The 19,665-nt window shown below is 42.5% G+C and overlaps 2 pseudogenes; one reads left to right on the top strand and one right to left on the bottom strand.

Moving 5' to 3' along the window:
* Nucleotides 1–685: 685 nt before the first annotated feature.
* LOC148430815 (5S ribosomal RNA) lies at nucleotides 686–804 on the bottom strand (annotated as a pseudogene).
* A 3,917-nt stretch (nucleotides 805–4,721) lies between these two features.
* On the top strand, nucleotides 4,722–4,840 carry LOC148430814 (5S ribosomal RNA; annotated as a pseudogene).
* The last annotated feature ends 14,825 nt before the right edge of the window (nucleotides 4,841–19,665 follow it).

The following is a 19,665-nucleotide window of genomic DNA, read 5'->3' as shown; positions in this document are numbered from 1 at the left end:
CGTCAAAGCATCTCCAGTTTCTGGCGGCCTCCATCTTTGTACTCTAAATGTCTCCTTTGCCCGCAGCCATCTTGCTACTCTCATAAGTTCCATTTTCTTTGCCATATTTATGCTCCCATCTGCATCATGTTATTTATAATCCTGGGGATAGTAGTTTAGTTATTATTTCCTATATGGAATAATGGATGACAATATTAGTTTAAATATATATAACCAGCCATATGCTTGGACTCTAAAAAATGATGAGAGATTGTGATAGTTTCTAATTATTCTCCACACCTATTCAGAATCATAACAAGAATTCAAACAACTCCATAAATAAATAAATATCACATATATTGATGTATAATGTAGACTTATATGTGGACACTAGTAAAAAATCCTAAAATCATACTATTGGGGACTAATATAGTACATCCTTAAAAAATAATAAGTAATGATGATATTAAAAATTCTTCTTAAAAAAATGGATGGCAATCTTCTTTAGGGATTTTATAGTTCATATGCATATATATATATAGTCTTTTCACTCTGTAGGGTCATTTGGTTCTTATGTGAGTCTTGAAACATGTAATCGATATTGTTGCATTCTGGAAATTCTTACTCCCATCTTCGGATTTATAAATCAGAGAATTCTTCTTAGATCGTATGTCTTGGGGGATTCATGCTTATATGTCACATAAAGATACTACCGTACCTGGTCTTCCATAGAGGTCTCCCATCCAAGTACTAACCAGGCCCAATGGTGCTTAGCTTTCAAGATCAGACGAGATTGGGCGCTCTAACCCAGGTATGACGGTAGGTTATATTAGGACCTAACATGAAATCCCTTTTATCTTTTTCATCTTCATTAAAGAAATGGTGCTATCTCATAATTATCGTTAAATCCTCTAGGAGTCATAGTGTCCAATTCGAAAATCCAGAACATCTCACGTTTGGATAATTTATTTGCAAGATCTCCTCCTCTCTCTCCCAATTCCACATGTTCTATAGCTTTGAACGTTAGGTCATCTGGATCCGATCTATGGTGTGAAATAAAGTGTCTTGACACCATATGAGTCTCCACCTTGTTCTTGATATTCCTTATATGTTCTTGTATACGAAGTTTTAAAGGTCGTTTGGTCTTTCCTACATATTTTATTCCACATGAACATTCCAAGAGGTAAATGACTGAAGTTGAATTGCAATTAAGATGTTGTTTAATTTTGTATTCCTTGGTATTTGCAGAATTACTGAAGTTTTTTCTCTGCCGATGTAAAAATTTGCATATATTGCACTTGCCACATTTGTAACTCCCTGGACAGTTATGGATAATGTTGGATTTTGAAATATTAATATCACTTAACATACTAGGTGCTAGAGAATCTTTGAGATTCCTTGCCTTTCTGAATACAATGGGGGGTCTGGGTGGTAGAATTTCTTTTCAGACTGGATCCATTAGAAGGATCTTCCAATGCTTATTAAGGGAAATCTTAATGTCTCTCTCCTGTGCGTTATATGTTGTGATGAATGGGATGATATTCTTCTCTTCCTCTTCCACATTCTTATATTCCAATAACATATTCCTCTCCATGGTATCCATTTTCTCCTTTGCTTCCAATAGTAACCTTGGAGGATATTCTTTCTCTAAAAATCGATTTGTATATATTTGGATTTGCTCGTTACATGTTTGTGTTTCACTGCAATTTCTTTTTATTCTGTGAAATTGTGAGTACGGAATATTCTCTTTCCATCTTCATAGATGTCCGCTCTTAAAATGAAGATAACTATTGGTATCTACTTCCTTTATGAAGTTCTTTGTAATGATCGTGTTTTCTTCTCCACGTAGAACCAAATCCAGAAATTCAATAGTACTCTTATTTATTTTCGATGTGAATTTCAAATTCATATTATTCTCTGAAATGTGATTTAAAAACAATTGGAAATCTTCCTCCAACCCTTCCCATATTATCAGAATATCATCTATATATCTCTTAAAAAATATGATGTTATTTCTAAATGGATTATTTTCATAGACATAATTCTTTTCCCAACATCCCATAAAAAGATTGGCAAAGCTAGGGGCAAAAGTTGTCCCCATAGCAGTGCCGCAAATTTGCCGATAAAATTGGTGTAAAAATTTAAAATAATTATGATCCAGAATAAAAGACATTAAATCACATAAAAATTCTTTGTGTGTAGTGCTCATTGTTGGGTCCACTTCAAAATATTCTCTACAAGCATTGATCCCTTTACCATGTTCAATACATGTGTATAAGGATTGAACATCAATTGTGACCCATGAATAAGTTGCTTTCCATTCCATCCCTTTTAAAATTTGTAATAAATTAGTAGTGTCTTTTAAATACGATTGAAGTTCTTTCACATATTTACATAAAAAAATGTCCACATATTCAGACAGGTGTGAAGTTAACGAATCTATTCCTGCGATGATGGGTCTTCCTGGGGGATTTTCCAAAGACTTATGAATTTTTGGTAGAAAATAAAATATGCTCCATCAAGTAATATGAATAGGTTCCAGACCTTCATTGATCTCAACAAATTTATAAGAAACTTGACATTAAAAAGACACTTTGTAAGAAAAGATGACGCAGTGATTAAGAATTTTCAGGAGAATGCTTCCAAGTCAGGACTAAAGGGTAAATCAAAGTATTATCCACTCGAATCGAAAGGACATCATCTTAATGTTTTTATGACTTAGTTAAGAAAGACTTATGTGAAGGCAATCTGAAACACAATAATAAACAGAATCTGAAAAATAAAGAAAAAGAAGCCTTAAAAAACTTACAAAACAACAAGGATATTGTCATTAAACAAGCTGACAAGGGGGGGGATTGGTCATTATGGATAGATCACAATATATTAAGGAATCTCATAGGTTATTAGGTGACAGTAATTCCTATGTACCACTCGATTGTGATCCTTTGGAGAAATATGTGGATGAGTTAAGGAGACTCTTAGTATATGGACTACATAATGGCATTTTAACCAAGGAGGAGTTCCAATATCTCCTACAGACCAATCCTACAACCCCCATATTTTATTTTCTACCAAAAATTCATAAGTCTTTGGAAAATCCCCCAGGAAGACCCATCATCGCAGGAATAGATTCGTTAACTTCACACCTGTCTGAATATGTGGACTTTTTTTATGTAAATATGTGAAAGAACTTCAATCGTATTTAAAAGACACTACTAATTTATTACAAATTTTAAAAGGGATGGAATGGAAAGCAACTTATTCATGGGTCACAATTGATGTTCAATCCTTATACACATGTATTGAACATGGTAAAGGGATCAATGCTTGTAGAGAATATTTTGAAGTGGACCCAACAATGAGCACTACACACAAAGAATTTTTATGTGATTTAATGTCTTTTAATCTGGATCATAATTATTTTAAATTTTTACACCAATTTTATCGGCAAATTTGCGGCACTGCTATGGGGACAACTTTTGCCCCTAGCTTTGCCAATCTTTTTATGTTGTTGTTGGGAAAAGAATTATGTCTATGAAAATAATCCATTTAGAAATAACATCATATTTTTTAAGAGATATATAGATGATATTCTGATAATATGGGAAGGGTTGGAGGAAGATTTCCAATTGTTTTTAAATCACATTTCAGAGAATAATATGAATTTGAAATTCACATCGAAAATAAATAAGAGTACTATTGAATTTCTGGATTTGGTTCTACGTGGAGAAGAAAACACGATCATTACAAAGAACTTCATAAAGGAAGTAGATACCAATAGTTATCTTCATTTTAAGAGCGGACATCTAAGAAGATGGAAAGAGAATATTCCGTACTCACAATTTCACAGAATAAAAAGAAATTGCAGTGAAACACAAACATGTAACGAGCAAATCCAAATATATACAAATCGATTTTTAGAGAAAGAATATCCTCCAAGGTTACTATTGGAAGCAAAGGAGAAAATGGATACCATGGAGAGGAATATGTTATTGGAATATAAGAATGTGGAAGAGGAAGAGAAGAATATCATCCCATTCATCACAACATATAACGCACAGGAGAGAGACATTAAGATTTCCCTTAATAAGCATTGGAAGATCCTTCTAATGGATCCAGTCTTAAAAGAAATTCTACCACCCAGACCCCCCATTGTATTCAGAAAGGCAAGGAATCTCAAAGATTCTCTAGCACCTAGTATGTTAAGTGATATTAATATTTCAAAATCCAACATTATCCATAACTGTCCAGGGAGTTACAAATGTGGCAAGTGCAATATATGCAAATTTTTACATCGGCAGAGAAAAAACTTCAGTAATTCTGCAAATACCAAGGAATACAAAATTAAACAACATCTTAATTGCAATTCAACTTCAGTCATTTACCTCTTGGAATGTTCATGTGGAATAAAATATGTAGGAAAGACCAAACGACCTTTAAAACTTCGTATACAAGAACATATAAGGAATATCAAGAACAAGGTGGAGACTCATATGGTGTCAAGACACTTTATTTCACACCATAGATCGGATCCAGATGACCTAACGTTCAAAGCTATAGAACATGTGGAATTGGGAGAGAGAGGAGGAGATCTTGCAAATAAATTATCCAAACGTGAGATGTTCTGGATTTTCGAATTGGACACTATGACTCCTAGAGGATTTAACGATAATTATGAGATAGCACCATTTCTTTAATGAAGATGAAAAGATAAAAGGGATTTCATGTTAGGTCCTAATATAACCTACCGTCATACCTGGGTTAGAGCGCCCAATCTTGTCTGATCTTGGAAGCTAAGCACCATTGGGCCTGGTTAGTACTTGGATGGGAGACCTCTATGGAAGACCAGGTACGGTAGTATCTTTATGTGACATATAAGCATGAATCCCCCAAGACATACGATCTAAGAAGAATTCTCTGATTTATAAATCCGAAGATGGGAGTAAGAATTTCCAGAATGCAACAATATCGATTACATGTTTCAAGACTCACATAAGAACCAATTGACCCTACAGAGTGAAAAGACTATATATATATGCATATATATATATGCATATGAACTATAAAATCCCTAAAGAAGATTGCCATCCATTTTTTTAAGAAGAATTTTTAATATCATCATTACTTATTATTTTTTAAGGATGTACTATATTAGTCCCCAATAGTATGATTTTAGGATTTTTTACTAGTGTCCACATATAAGTCTACATTATACATCAATATATGTGATATTTATTTATTTATGGAGTTGTTTGAATTCTTGTTATGATTCTGAATAGGTGTGGAGAATAATTAGAAACTGTCACAATCTCTCATCATTTTTTAGAGTCCAAGCATATGGCTGGTTATATATATTTAAACTAATATTGTCATCCATTATTCCATATAGGAAATAATAACTAAACTACTATCCCCAGGATTATAAATAACATGATGCAGATGGGAGCATAAATATGGCAAAGAAAATGGAACTTATGAGAGTAGCAAGATGGCCGCGGGCAAAGGAGACATTTAGAGTACAAAGATGGAGGCTGCCAGAAACTGGAGATGCTTTGACGCTGGACGTGACACACGTGACGGGCGGACGAGTGGATAAAAGGTCCTATCCTGCACAAGGAAGGAGGAGGCATAGCGCGCAATGGGGACGTTGACAACGGAGGAGGAAGTGATGTAGTGAACTGCTCAAGTAAGGGCGGAAGGACCGCGATGCACGAATAACAAGGGCGGAAGTGACGCGACGCGATACACAGCAAGGAAGGAGTAATATGCTAGCAAATAATTTATATTTAGGAAACAGACTTCCAATTTAACAATGTTTTAATAAAGGAAATGGCCTAATGTGATTCTAAGTGGTTACTCCACTTTAATAGAGAGGAACTGTTTAGAAAACCGGAAGTGATGTCACTAAGGAGCTCTGTCAATTCTTGTTTGTCATTATTAGAGGGGGTATAAATATTGGATACCCCACAGGAGCTAAAATATCCCTTGAAGAAGTCCAGGATACGGACGATACGCGTTGGAGGCTGCTATTATCTTTCCATTCATGAACTTGCCATTTTTATCAGATAAGCTACGATTTTTATTCCTATTTATTCTGATAAATCTATAGTCCTTTTTTATATATACACATTTTTGTCCTTGGTTTTATGTGTTTTTATGTCATTTATCCTTCATGTAGGAGGATATCTATTGTTGTGTCTGATTAAAACTAATTTATGTTATTTTAAATGAATTTTTGCACTTTTATTGATTCACATTTTAAATTATTTATGCATTTTTTGCACATGTTTATGGAATGTTATGATTGTTAATTCAGTTTATGATCCTTGAAGGATCTCTGCAATAGCACTTTAGTCATATAGACCGTTATTATTTTATAAGTTATACTTTATATATAACAAATTGCATAAATATTTGAGGATAATGATAATTTGATATTACTATCCTTGCATTAGCACTTTTATTGCACGATATCACTTTATATTGTTAGCACTTTATAATAAGCTATATAAGCACAGTAGGCGCTCTATACCAGCTCCTTGTATTTTCTATTTGTTTGTATATGTAATAGATCACCACTGTTACATTATTTTGCTGGTTGAGCTGACACTCACACATTTTTGGGGGTGCATTATAATAGTGTCACATTATTACAAATTTTAGTGTGAGATAATAGACACACAACTGACAAAATACCACATTGAGGGATTTGCACCCAACTGGCGCTGTGATCTTCTGCTGCACATATATATATAGTGGCAATATCAAACATCAAGGTTTTTCCTCAAATTGAGTGGTCTTAAATGATCCTGTAGAAGAAAGACAAATCGATTAATTCCTTGAGTTCTTTACATTTGTACGAAATCTCCTTGACATTTATTGCATCCTTTTGACAGAGCTCATGGTTCAACCTTCCTGTGGTGAAATTGATTCCTTGCGTCTCAAGGTTTTGAGTTCTAGAGGATTTTATCTGGAAGATATTCATTTTATGTGGTTGATAGCTGATGTTCATGTTTTCTGAGACGTTCCAGCCAAACCTCTATTGGTGTCCGGAGTCCATCCTAAAAGGAGGGGGTACTGTCAGGATTCTGCCTAGTATCGACTGTTACTTACCACAGCGCTGGCTTCCCCTCATTAGTGAGAGCAGTGATACTTCAGGTGCAGCGGTAGGTGACTTACTGAGTATTCTACTCAGGGCCCAGGTGACTGTCACTCAATACTCCATATTGGAGTTTCTGCAATGATGGTCATGGGCGCAGCCATCTTGGCTGAATCACCTGATAGATCCTTATCCAGTGGTAGCTGTGCTAGTTCTCAGCTGACTTGCTCATCCAATGGACAGCTACCTGGGGGTATAAACAGGAGTCCAGGTGAACAGGAAATTGTCTGATCAACTTTGTTATTCCCAGATGGTTGCTGCTTGCTTCATCCAGGCTTCTTCAGAGACTCTTCCCAGTGGTATTTCCAGTATATGCTCTGTACATCTCCTATGAACTGAGGGCCTGATTCAGACCCAGTCGCTATCTGCGTACTCTCGCTGGATGCGTATGCAAATTTGCCAAAGTGATGCCATGGGAAGCGAACGCTCGCCAAGGCATAAGCATGCCCACCATGTCTTAGTGAGTGGCCACTTGTGTATGCGTAAGCCCAATCGCACAGGCAGAGCCGCCCACCAGCAACACATCATCTCCAGGAAGTGTATTAAAACATTGGTACATCGAGCACCATTGGATGTGAATGCAGTGCTTGAGGTAGCTTTACCCTACCACAAGCAAACATCTACTAAGAACTTCTATATAACACCATGTAAAATTGATAGTTTATTATATATTTTTTATATTTATTAGAGTGTGAATCAGCTTTCACCCTTTTTTCTGTGATTGTAAATAGCAAACATGCAAAGATGTACTAAGTGCCATATCCTTGTACAGCAGTGTGATAGTACATCTTTTCCTGTTGCTATATATAAGAGCCATATCCTTGTACAGCAGTGTGATAGTACATCTTTGCCTGTTGCTATATATAAGAGCCATATCCTTGTACAGTAGTGTGATAGAACATCTTTGTCTGTTGCTATATATAAGTGCCATTAACTTGTACAGCAGTGGGATCGTACATCTTTGCCTGTTGCTATATATAAGAGCCATATCCGTGTACAGCAGTGTGATAGTACATCTTTGCCTGTTGCTATATATAAGAGCCATATACAGCATATACCCTGTACAGCAGTGTGATAGTACATCTTTGCCTGTTAGCTATTTACATTTTTGCAATATCCTTGTACAGCAGTGTGATAGTACATCTTGCCTGTTTGCTATATATAAGAGCCATATCCTTGTACAGCAGTGTGATAGTACATCTTTGCCTATTGCTATGTATAAGAGCCATATCCTTGTACAGCAGTGTGATAGTACATCTTTGTCTGTTGCTATATATAAGAGCCATTTCCTTGTACAGCAGTGTGATAGTACATCTTTGCCTGTTGCTATATATAAGAGCCATATCCTTGTACAGCAGTGTGATAGAACATCTTTGTCTGTTGCTATATATAAGAGCCATATCCTTGTACAGCAGTGTGATAGTACATCTTTGCCTGTTGCTATATATAAGAGCCATATCCCTGTACAGCAGTGTGATAGTACATCTTTGCCTGTTGCTATATATAAGTGTCATATCCTTGTACAGCAGTGTGATAGTACATCATTGCAAGTTTGTTATATATAAGAGCCATATCCTTGTACAGCAGTGTGATAGAACATCTTTGCCTGTTGCTATATATAAGAGCCATATCCTTGTACAGCAGTGTGATAGTACATCTTTGCCTGTTGCTATATATAAGTGCCATAGCCTTGTACAGCAGTGTGATAGTACATCTTTGCCTGTTTGCTATTCACATTTTTGCCATGTAATAGTGGAGCAGTGTGATAGTACATCTTTGCCTGTTGCTATATATAAGAGCCATATCCTTGTACAGCAGTGTGATAGTACATCTTTGCCTGTTGCTATATATAAGAGCCATACCCTTGTGCAGCAGTGTGATAGTACATCTTTGCCTGTTGCTATATATTAGAGCCATATCCTTGTACAGCATTGTGATAGTACATCTTTGCCTGTTGCTATATATAAGAGCCATATCCTTGTACAGCAGTGTGATAGTACATCTTTGCCTGTTTGCTATTTACATAGTGCCATATCCTTGTACAGCAGTGTGATAGTACATCTTTGCCTGTTTGCTATTTACATAGTGCCATATCCTTGTACAGCAGTGTGATAGTACATCTTTGCCTGTTTGCTATATATAAGAGCCATATCCGTGTACAGCAGTGTGATAGGATATCTTTGCATGTTGCTATATATAAGAGCCATATCCTTGTACAGCAGTGTGATAGTACATCTTTGCCTGTTGCTATATATAAGTGCCCTATCCCTGTACAGCAGTGTGATAGTACATCTTTGCCTGTTGCTATATATAAGAGCCATATCCTTGTACAGCAGTGTGATAGAACATCTTTGTCTGTTGCTATATATAAGAGCCATTTCCTTGTACAGCAGTGTGATAGTACATCTTTGCCTGTTGCTATATATAAGAGCCATATCCTTGTACAGCAGTGTGATAGTACATCTTTGCCTGTTGCTATATATAAGAGTCATATCCTTGTGCAGCAGTGTGATAGTACATCTTTGCCTGTTGCTATATATAAGTGCCCTATCCTTGTACAGCAGTGTGATAGTACATCTTGCCTGTTGCTATATATAAGAGCCATATCCTTGTACAGCAGTGTGATAGTACATCTTTGCCTGTTTGCTATTTACATAGTGCATTATCCTTGTACAGCAGTGTGATAGTACATCTTTGCCTGTTTGCTATATATAAGAGCCATATCCGTGTACAGCAGTGTGATAGTATATCTTTGCATGTTGCTATATATAAGAGCCATATCCTTGTACAGCAGTGTGATAGTACATCTTTGCCTGTTGCTATATATAAGAGCCATATCCTTGTACAGCAGTGTGATAGTACATCTTTGCCTGTTGCTATATATAAGAGCCATATCCTTGTACAGCAGTGTGATAGTACATCTTTGCCTGTTGCTATATATAAGAGCCCTATCCTTGTACAGCAGTGTGATAGTACATCTTTGCCTGTTGCTATATATATAAGACCCATATCCTTGTACAGCAGTGTGATAGTACATCTTTGCCTGTTGCTATATATAAGAGCCATATCCTTGTACAGCAGTGTGATAGTACATCTTTGCCTGTTGCTATATATAAGAGCCATATCCTTGTACAGCAGTGTGATAGTACATCTTTGCCTGTTGCTATATATAAGTGTCATATCCTTCTACAGCAGTGTGATAGTACATCTTTGCCTGTTGCTATATATAAGTGTCATATCCTTCTACAGCAGTGTGATAGTACATCTTTGCCTATTTGCTATATATAAGAGCCATATCCTTGTACAGCAGTGTGATAGTACATCTTTGCCTGTTGCTATATATATAAGAGCCATATCCTTGTACAGCAGTGTGATAGTACATCTTTTCCTGTTGCTATATATAAGTGCCATATCCTTGTACAGCAGTGTGATAGTACATCTTTGCCTGTTGCTATATATAAGAGCCATATCCTTGTACAGCAGTGTGATAGTACATCTTTGCCTGTTGCTATATATAAGTGTCATATCCTTCTACAGCAGTGTGATAGTACATCTTTGCCTATTTGCTATATATAAGAGCCATATCCTTGTACAGCAGTGTGATAGTACATATTTGCCTGTTGCTATATATATAAGAGCCATATCCTTGTACAGCAGTGTGATAGTACATCTTTGCCTATTGCTATATATAAGAGCCATATCCTTGTACAGCAGTGTAATAGTAAATCTTTGCATGTTGCTATATATAAGAGCCATATCCTTGTACAGCAGTGTGATAGTACATCTTTGCCTGTTGCTATATATAAGTGTCATATCCTTGTACAGCAGTGTGATAGGACATCTTTGCCTATTGCTATATATAAGAGCCATATCCTTGTACAGCAGTGTGATAGGACATCTTTGCCTGTTGCTATATATAAGAGCCATATCCTTGTACAGCAGTGTGATAGTACATCTTTGCCTGTTTGCTATATATAAGAGCCATATCCGTGTACAGCAGTGTGATAGGACATCTTTGCCTGTTGCTATATATGAGCCATATCCTTGTACAGCAGTGTGATAGTACATCTTTGCCTGTTGCTATATATAAGTGCCATATCCTTGTACAGCAGTGTGATAGTACATCTTTGCCTGTTTGCTATATATAAGAGCCATATCCGTGTACAGCAGTGTGATAGGACATCTTTGCATGTTGCTATATATAAGAGCCATAGCCTTGTACAGCAGTGTGATAGGACATCTTTGCCTGTTGCTATATATAAGAGCCATATCCTTGTACAGCAGTGTGATAGTACATCTTTGCCTGTTGCTATATATAAGAGCCATATCCTTGTGCAGCAGTGTGATAGGACATCTTTGCATGTTGCTATATATAAGAGCCATATCCTTGTACAGCAGTGTGATAGTACATCTTTGCCTGTTGCTATATATAAGAGCCATATCCTTGTGCAGCAGTGTGATAGTACATCTTTGCCTGTTGCTATATATAAGAGCCATATCCTTGTGCAGCAGTGTGATAGTACATCTTTGCCTGTTGCTATATATAAGAGCCATATCCTTGTACAGCAGTGCTGCAGTATACATTGCCTGTGTGTGTATTTACCAGTGTCATATCCTCGGGCATCAGTGTACAGACACCAGAGGTGTCACCCAGTACGGGGAAGGACATTTTGAGTGCAGTTTAGCTGCACGTGCCCCGAAAAGGAGGCGTGAACTTGTGAGAGGGGGCGTGGCCTCACAGCCCAATCCCGATTCCCCCATGCTCCCATTATTAATATTACTGGGGAGGGGAGGGGGGTGCAGGGGGTGCTCACTGCTCAAGTTGCAGTGCCGGCTCCCTCACAGTGTCAGGATCTGGGTGCTGCACTTAATACTACAGTGCAGCCTCCAGCTCCTGTCACTGTGGGGGAGTGCCAGTCTACACCTTGGTGTCACCCCTCAGCGGGTGACACCGGGTGAGGCCCGCACCCCTTACACCCCCCTTGTGACGCCACTGACAGATACCATTTCATCCAAACTGGTGCCATCACCACTCTCCTTCAGTGACTGCAGCGTATCCTCACTTCCCCCCAGTACTAGCTGCAGAACATAGTCCTCAGTGACTGCAGCGTATCCTCACTTCCCCCCAGTACTAGCTGCAGAACATGCTCCTCAGTGACTGCAGCGTATCCTCACTTCCCCCCAGTACTAGCTGCAGAACCTACTCCTCAGTGACTGCAGCGTATCCTCACTTCGCCCCAGTACTAGCTGCAGAACATAGTCCTCAGTGACTGCAGCGTATCCTCACTTCCCCCCAGTACTAGCTGCAGAACATAGTCCTCAGTGACTGCAGCGTATCCTCACTTCCCCCCAGTACTAGCTGCAGAACAAAGTACTCAGTGACTGCAGCGTATCCTCACTTCCCCCCCAGTACTAGCTGCAGAACATGCTCCTCAGTGACTGCAGCGTATCCTCACTTCCCCCCAGTACTAGCTGCAGAACATACTCCTCAGTGACTGCAGCGTATCCTCACTTCCCCCCAGTACTAGCTGCAGAACATACTCCTCAGTGACTGCAGCGTATCCTCACTTCCCCCCAGTACTAGCTGCAGAACATAGTCCTCAGTGACTGCAGCGTATCCTCACTTCCCCCCAGTACTAGCTGCAGAACATTCTCCTCAGTGACTGCAGCGTATCCTCTCTTCCTCCCAGTACTAGCTGCAGAACATTCTCCTCAGTGACTGCAGCGTATCCTCACTTCCCCCCAGTACTAGAAGCAGAACATAGTCCTCAGTAACTGCAGCGTATCCTCACTTCCCCCCAGTACTAGCTGCAGAACATAGTCCTCAGTGACTGCAGCGTATCCTCACTTCCCCCCAGTACTAGCTGCAGAACATATTCCTCAGTGACTGCAGCGTATCCTCTCTTCCTCCCAGTACTAGCTGCAGAACATTCTCCTCAGGGACTGCAGCGTATCCTCACTTCCCCCCAGTACTAGCTGCAGAACATAGTCCTCAGTGACTGCAGCGTATCCTCTCTTCCCCCCAGTACCAGCTGCAGAACATAGTCCTCAGTGACTGCAGCGTATCCTCACTTCCCCCCAGTACTAGCTGCAGAACATGCTCCTCAGTGACTGCAGCGTATCCTCACTTCCCCCCAGTACTAGCTGCAGAACATACTCCTCAGTGACTGCAGCATATCCTCAATTCCCCCCAGTACTAGCTGCAGAACATACTCCTCAGTGACTGCAGCATATCCTCACTTCCCCCCAGTACTAGCTGCAGAACATAGTCCTCAGTGACTGCAGCGTATCCTTACTTCCCCCCAAGTACTAGCTGCAGAACATGCTCCTCAGTGACTGCAGCGTATCCTCTCTTCCTCCCAGTACTAGCTGCAGAACATTCTCCTCAGTGACTGCAGCGTATCCTCACTTCCCCCCAGTACTAGCTGCAGAACATAGTCCTCAGTGACTGCAGCGTATCCTCACTTCCCCCCAGTACTAGCTGCAGAACATACTCCTCAGTGACTGCAGCGTATCCTCACTTCCCCCCAGTACAAGCTGCAGAACATACTCCTCAGTGACTGCAGCGTATCCTCACTTCCCCCCAGTACTAGATGCAGAACATAGTCCTCAGTGACTGCAGCGTATCCTCACTTCCCCCCAGTACTAGCTGCAGAACATGCTCCTCAGTGACTGCAGCGTATCCTCACTTCCCCCCCAGTACTAGCTGCAGAACATACTCCTCAGTGACTGCAGCGTATCCTCACTTCCCCCCAGTACTAGCTGCAGAACATAGTCCTCAGTGACTGCAGCGTATCCTCACTTCCCCCCAGTACTAGCTGCAGAACATAGTCCTCAGTGACAGCAGTGTATCCTCACTTCCCCCCAGTACTAGCTGCAGAACATACTCCTCAGTGACTGCAGCGTATCCTCACTTCCCCCCAGTACTAGCTGCAGAACATACTCCTCAGTGACTGCAGCGTATCCTCACTTCCCCCCAGTACTAGCTGCAGAACATAGTCCTCAGTGACTGTAGCGTATCCTCACTTCCCCCCAGTACTAGCTGCAGAACATAGTCCTCAGTGACTGCAGCGTATCCTCACTTCCCCCCAGTACTAGCTGTAGAACATAGTCCTCAGTGACTGCAGCGTATCCTCACTTCCCCCCAGTACTAGCTGTAGAACATACTCCTCAGTGACTGCAGCGTATCCTCACTTCCCCCCAGTACTAGCTGCAGAACATAGTCCTCAGTGACTGCAGCGTATCCTCACTTCCCCCCAGTACTAGCTGCAGAACATAGTCCTCAGTGACTGCAGTGTATCCTCACTTCCCCCCAGTACTAGCTGTAGAACATACTCCTCAGTGACTGCAGCGTATCCTCACTTCCCCCCAGTACTAGCTGCAGAACATAGTCCTCAGTGACTGCAGCGTATCCTCTCTTCCCCCCCAGTACTAGCTGCAGAACATTCTCCTCAGTGACTGCAGCGTATCCTCACTTCCCCCCAGTACTAGCTGCAGAACATAGTCCTCAGTGACTGCAGCGTATCCTCACTTCCCCCCAGTACTAGCTGCAGAACATAGTCCTCAGTGACTGCAGCGTATCCTCACTTCCCCCCAGTACTAGCTGCAGAACATACTCCTCAGTGACTGCAGCGTATCCTCACTTCCCCCTAGTACTAGATGCAGAACATAGTCCTCAGTGACTGCAGCGTATCCTCTCTTCCCCCCAGTACTAGCTGCAGAACATGCTCCTCAGTGACTTCAGCGTATCCTCACTTCCCCCCCAGTACTAGCTGCAGAACATGCTCCTCAGTGACTGCAGCGTATCCTCACTTCCCCCCAGTACTAGCTGCAGAACATAGTCCTCAGTGACTGCAGCGTATCCTCTCTTCCCCCCCAGTACTAGCTGCAGAACATTCTCCTCAGTGACTGCAGCGTATCCTCACTTCCCCCCAGTACTAGCTGCAGAACATAGTCCTCAGTGACTGCAGCGTATCCTCACTTCCCCCCAGTACTAGCTGCAGAACATAGTCCTCAGTGACTGCAGCGTATCCTCACTTCCCCCCAGTACTAGCTGCAGAACATACTCCTCAGTGACTGCAGCGTATCCTCACTTCCCCCTAGTACTAGATGCAGAACATAGTCCTCAGTGACTGCAGCGTATCCTCTCTTCCCCCCAGTACTAGCTGCAGAACATGCTCCTCAGTGACTTCAGCGTATCCTCACTTCCCCCCCAGTACTAGCTGCAGAACATGCTCCTCAGTGACTGCAGCGTATCCTCACTTCCCCCCAGTACTAGCTGCAGAACATAGTCCTCAGTGACTGCAGCGTATCCTCACTTCCCCCCAGTACTAGCTGCAGAACATACTCCTCAGTGACTGCAGCGTATCCTCACTTCCCCCCAGTACTAGCTGCAGAACATAGTCCTCAGTGACTGCAGCGTATCCTTACTTCCCCCCAGTACTAGCTGCAGAACATAGTCCTCAGTGACTGCAGCGTATCCTCACTTCCCCCCCAGTACTAGCTGCAGAACATAGTCCTCAGTGACTGCAGCGTATCCTCACTTCCCCCCAGTACTAGCTGCAGAACATAGTCCTCAGTGACTGCAGCGTATCCTCACTTCCCCCCCAGTACTAGCTGCAGAACATAGTCCTCAGTGACTGCAGCGTATCCTCACTTCCCCCCAGTACTAGCTGCAGAACATAGTCCTCAGTGACTGCAGCGTATCCTCACTTCCCCCCAGTACTAGCTGCAGAACATACTCCTAAGTGACTGCAGCGTATCCTCACTTCCCCCCAGTACTAGCTGCAGAACATAGTCCTCAGTGACTGCAGCGTATCCTCACTTCCCCCCAGTACTAGCTGCAGAACATAGTCCTCAGTGACTGCAGCGTATCCTCACTTCCCCCCAGTACTAGCTGCAGAACATACTCCTCAGTGACTGCAGCATATCCTCACGTTTTTTATTTTAACCCCTGGATTGCCTACTTGGAGAAGAGGACGTGATCTACACATAAGAGAGGTGAGTATGGATTTTTTTTTTCAGGTACACCCTTATGGATTACTTCGGATAATAGGTGAGTAAGTGTGAGTGTGAGTGTGAGTGTGCATGTATGTTTTATTAAAATTATACTTTCACGGTGTAAGTTTGTTTTTTTACGTATTTCTTTAGTTGTGGAACTTCAAGTGCCAGTGGGCCCGTAATGCCCCGCATGCTGGTATTTGTGGTTCTCCAAATACCAGCATGCAGGGGAGGCTTGCTGGTACTTGTGGTTTTACAAATAAAGACAATATGGTAAATTTAAATTTACACTTTCACTTTACACTATCAACCCGGCACCCATCGCCCTAGGGTGCCGGGGATAGCCCCGGGCTATCAGTCTAGGCCTGGGGTGCCCTGGGGAGGGGTACCCCTTTATTGGGGGGGTACCCAACTCCCCAGGGATCCCCATCCTGGACTGACTAGCAGTCAGGGATAATGCTTTGGCCGGGGAAACTGGTGAAAGGTTTTCCCTGGCTGTGGCATTATCCCCCTGCTAGAAAGAGTTCGGTGCTGGTTCAGGAATTTTTAGGGGACCCCTACTCGTTTTGTCCCCTGATTTTCCAGAACCAGGACCAGCTCAACAAAGCCCTGTGCTGGTTCTTAATATACAGGGGCCCCCTACGCATTTTGGCCCCTGTATTTTTAGAACCAGAACAGGCTTTATAAAGCCCGGGCTGGTTATGCTTTTGGGGAGGGGGTGCACGTTTTTTTTTTTTAAACACACACAGAAGCCATCACGGATCTCACTGATCTGTGATGGCTTCTCTAAAACTCGCACCTTTTAATGCTACTCGCATTAAAAGGTGTCAGTTTCCATAGTCCTAAACTCGCCTGCACTCGCAAATGCAGTAGCCTCGAGCTGAAAAGTTTACAAGCTATTGAATTTGCCAGTTTCAGTACAAACTCGCACTTTTTAAAAGTGCGAGAAAGTGCGAGTTTGTACTGTTACTAAAACTGACTACCTATTACATTGTGTGACAGACAAGCCAGGACAGGAGGCCAGTGTCTTTACTTGTGAGAGACAGACTAAAGACTGAGACTGTGTTACATGTACAGACTAGCTGCCCATTATAGAATGTCTGTCCTGCTGTTATCACCATATACCTTAACAAGTTGGCGATGAATTTCAGCTGCTGATGTGCCCTTTAGATGCAGAATCAGATCACACTATGCACCTCAATGTGTCACCATGTTTCATTCCAGCCACCATCTTACACCTGATGTGGGGACAGTATGACTGATATGAGGCTGTGAGGGCGAGCAGTGATCTATCTGATCTGGCCTGGGGGGACATTACACATGGGAGAGATCTTGTTACCCTACTTATTGAACCACCCTCGTATATATAGTTGATTAGATAGATATGTACACACACATATACATAGTTGGGTTCATGGGCATAACTACCATAGGTGTAAGGGGTGCAGCTGCTATGGGGCCTAGAGCTGAGGGGCCATCTTCATTGTCACATGGGCATAACTACCATATGTGCAAGGGGTGCAGCTGCTATGGGGCCTAGAGCTGAGGGGCCATCTTCCTTGTCACATGGGTGTAACTACCATAGGTGTAAGGGGTGCAGCTGCTATGGTGCCAGAGCTTAGGGCCCCATCTTCATTGTCACATGGGCATAACTACCATAGGTGTAAGGGGTGCAGCTGCTATGGGGCCTAGAGCTGAGGGGCCCATCTTCCTTGTCACATGGGTGTAACTACCATAGGTGTAAGGGGTGCAGCTGCTATAGGGCCCAGAGCTGAGGGACCATCTTCCTTGTCACATGGGTGTAACTACCATAGGTGTAAGGGGGGCAGCTGCTATAGGGCCCAGAGCTGAGGGGTCATTTTCCTTGTCACCTGGGTGTAACTACCATAGGTGTAAGGGGTGCAGCTGCTATAGGGCCCAGAGCTGAGGGACCATCTTCCTTGTCACCTGGGTGTAACTACCATAGGTGTAAGGGGAGCAGCTGCTATAGGGCCCAGAGCTGAGGGGACATCTTCCTTGTCACATGGGTGTAACTACCATAGGTGTAAGGGGTGCAGCTGCTATAGGGCCCAGAGCTGAGGGGACATCTTCCTTGTCACATGGGTGTAACTACCATAGGTGTAAGGGGTGCAGCTGCTATAGGGCCCAGAGCTGAGGGACCATCTTCCTTGTCACATGGGTGTAACTACCATAGGTGTAAGGGGGACAGCTGCTATAGGGCCCAGAGCTGAGGGGTCATCTTCCTTGTCACCTGGGTGTAACTACCATAGATGTAAGGGGTGCAGCTGCTATAGGGCCCAGAGCTGAGGGACCATCTTCCTTGTCACATGGGTGTAACTACCATAGGTGTAAGGGGAGCAGCTGCTATAGGGCCCAGAGCTGAGGGGACATCTTCCTTGTCACATGGGTGTAACTACCATAGGTGTAAGGGGTGCAACTGCTATAGGGCCCAGAGCTGAGGGGACATCTTCCTTGTCACATGGGTGTAACTACCATAGGTGTAAGGGGTACAGCTGCTATGGGTCCCAGAGCTGAGGGGCCCATCTTCCTTGTCACATGGGTGTAACTACCATAGGTGTAAGGGGGGCAGCTGCTATAGGGCCCAGAGCTGAGGGACCATCTTCCTTGTCACATGGGTGTAACTACCATAGGTGTAAGGGGTACAGCTGCTATAGGGCCCAGAGCTGAGGGACCATCTTCCTTGTCACATGGGTGTAACTACCATAGGTGTAAGGGGTACAGCTGCTATGGGGCCTAGAGCTGAGGGCCCCATCTTCCTTGTCACAGTTAAATGTGTTGTGCACATTTTTACCACTGGGTGTTCCATAGGGGACCTTACACACTTTTGCTATGGGACCTCCAAATACAGTACCTAATGTAGTTATGCCCGTGGTTGGGTTCTATTACAACCAGTTCCATGTGGCGTTTGTATGTGCTCACATGTTTATGTGGGTTTCCTGCCACACTACAGAAATAATGCTGCAGAACATGGCGGCAATATATAAATAAACACGTCTGCGTAGCCATTATGTGAATCTAGACTGTTGAAATAGCGTCGTTCACCCAGTGTCTTTAATGCCGCTAATTTTGATCACATACAAGTTGGCCACTGACACATCGGAGAGAGTTTCCTCCCTGTAACACTGTGAGTGTTGCATTCGTCTATGATGTTACAGGCCATCGCCACCCAGTCAGAGCCGAGGATACTACCTGCACCTCCTGCCAGATCATTCATGAATCAGTAGGAGTGAGGCTTAAAAGATGAAACCACCAGCAAAAGGGGCAGAGAAACGCATCTGCTGACTCCTATCCAGTGTGACTTGTTGTTGTGGAGCACACGCCAGCAAGGTCCCCCACGTGGTGCACACGATATAGCAGAGAAGCAGCCTAGTACTGTTGCTCCATCTGGGACACCGGAGCTCCAAATCCCCTCCGCATGAGAGGATGAAAGGATTTGGGAGATTAAATGTCACAACACAGAAGCTCAGGCCCTACCTTAGAGACCACGCTTGGTGCCTCATCCACGT

This window comes from Taudactylus pleione, unplaced genomic scaffold, assembly GCF_031769625.1.
Source record: "Taudactylus pleione unplaced genomic scaffold, aTauple2 ptg003137l, whole genome shotgun sequence".
NCBI lineage: Eukaryota > Metazoa > Chordata > Amphibia > Anura > Myobatrachidae > Taudactylus > Taudactylus pleione.
Note: the sequence above shows the minus strand (reverse complement) of the source record. Positions and strands in the feature narration are given on the sequence as shown.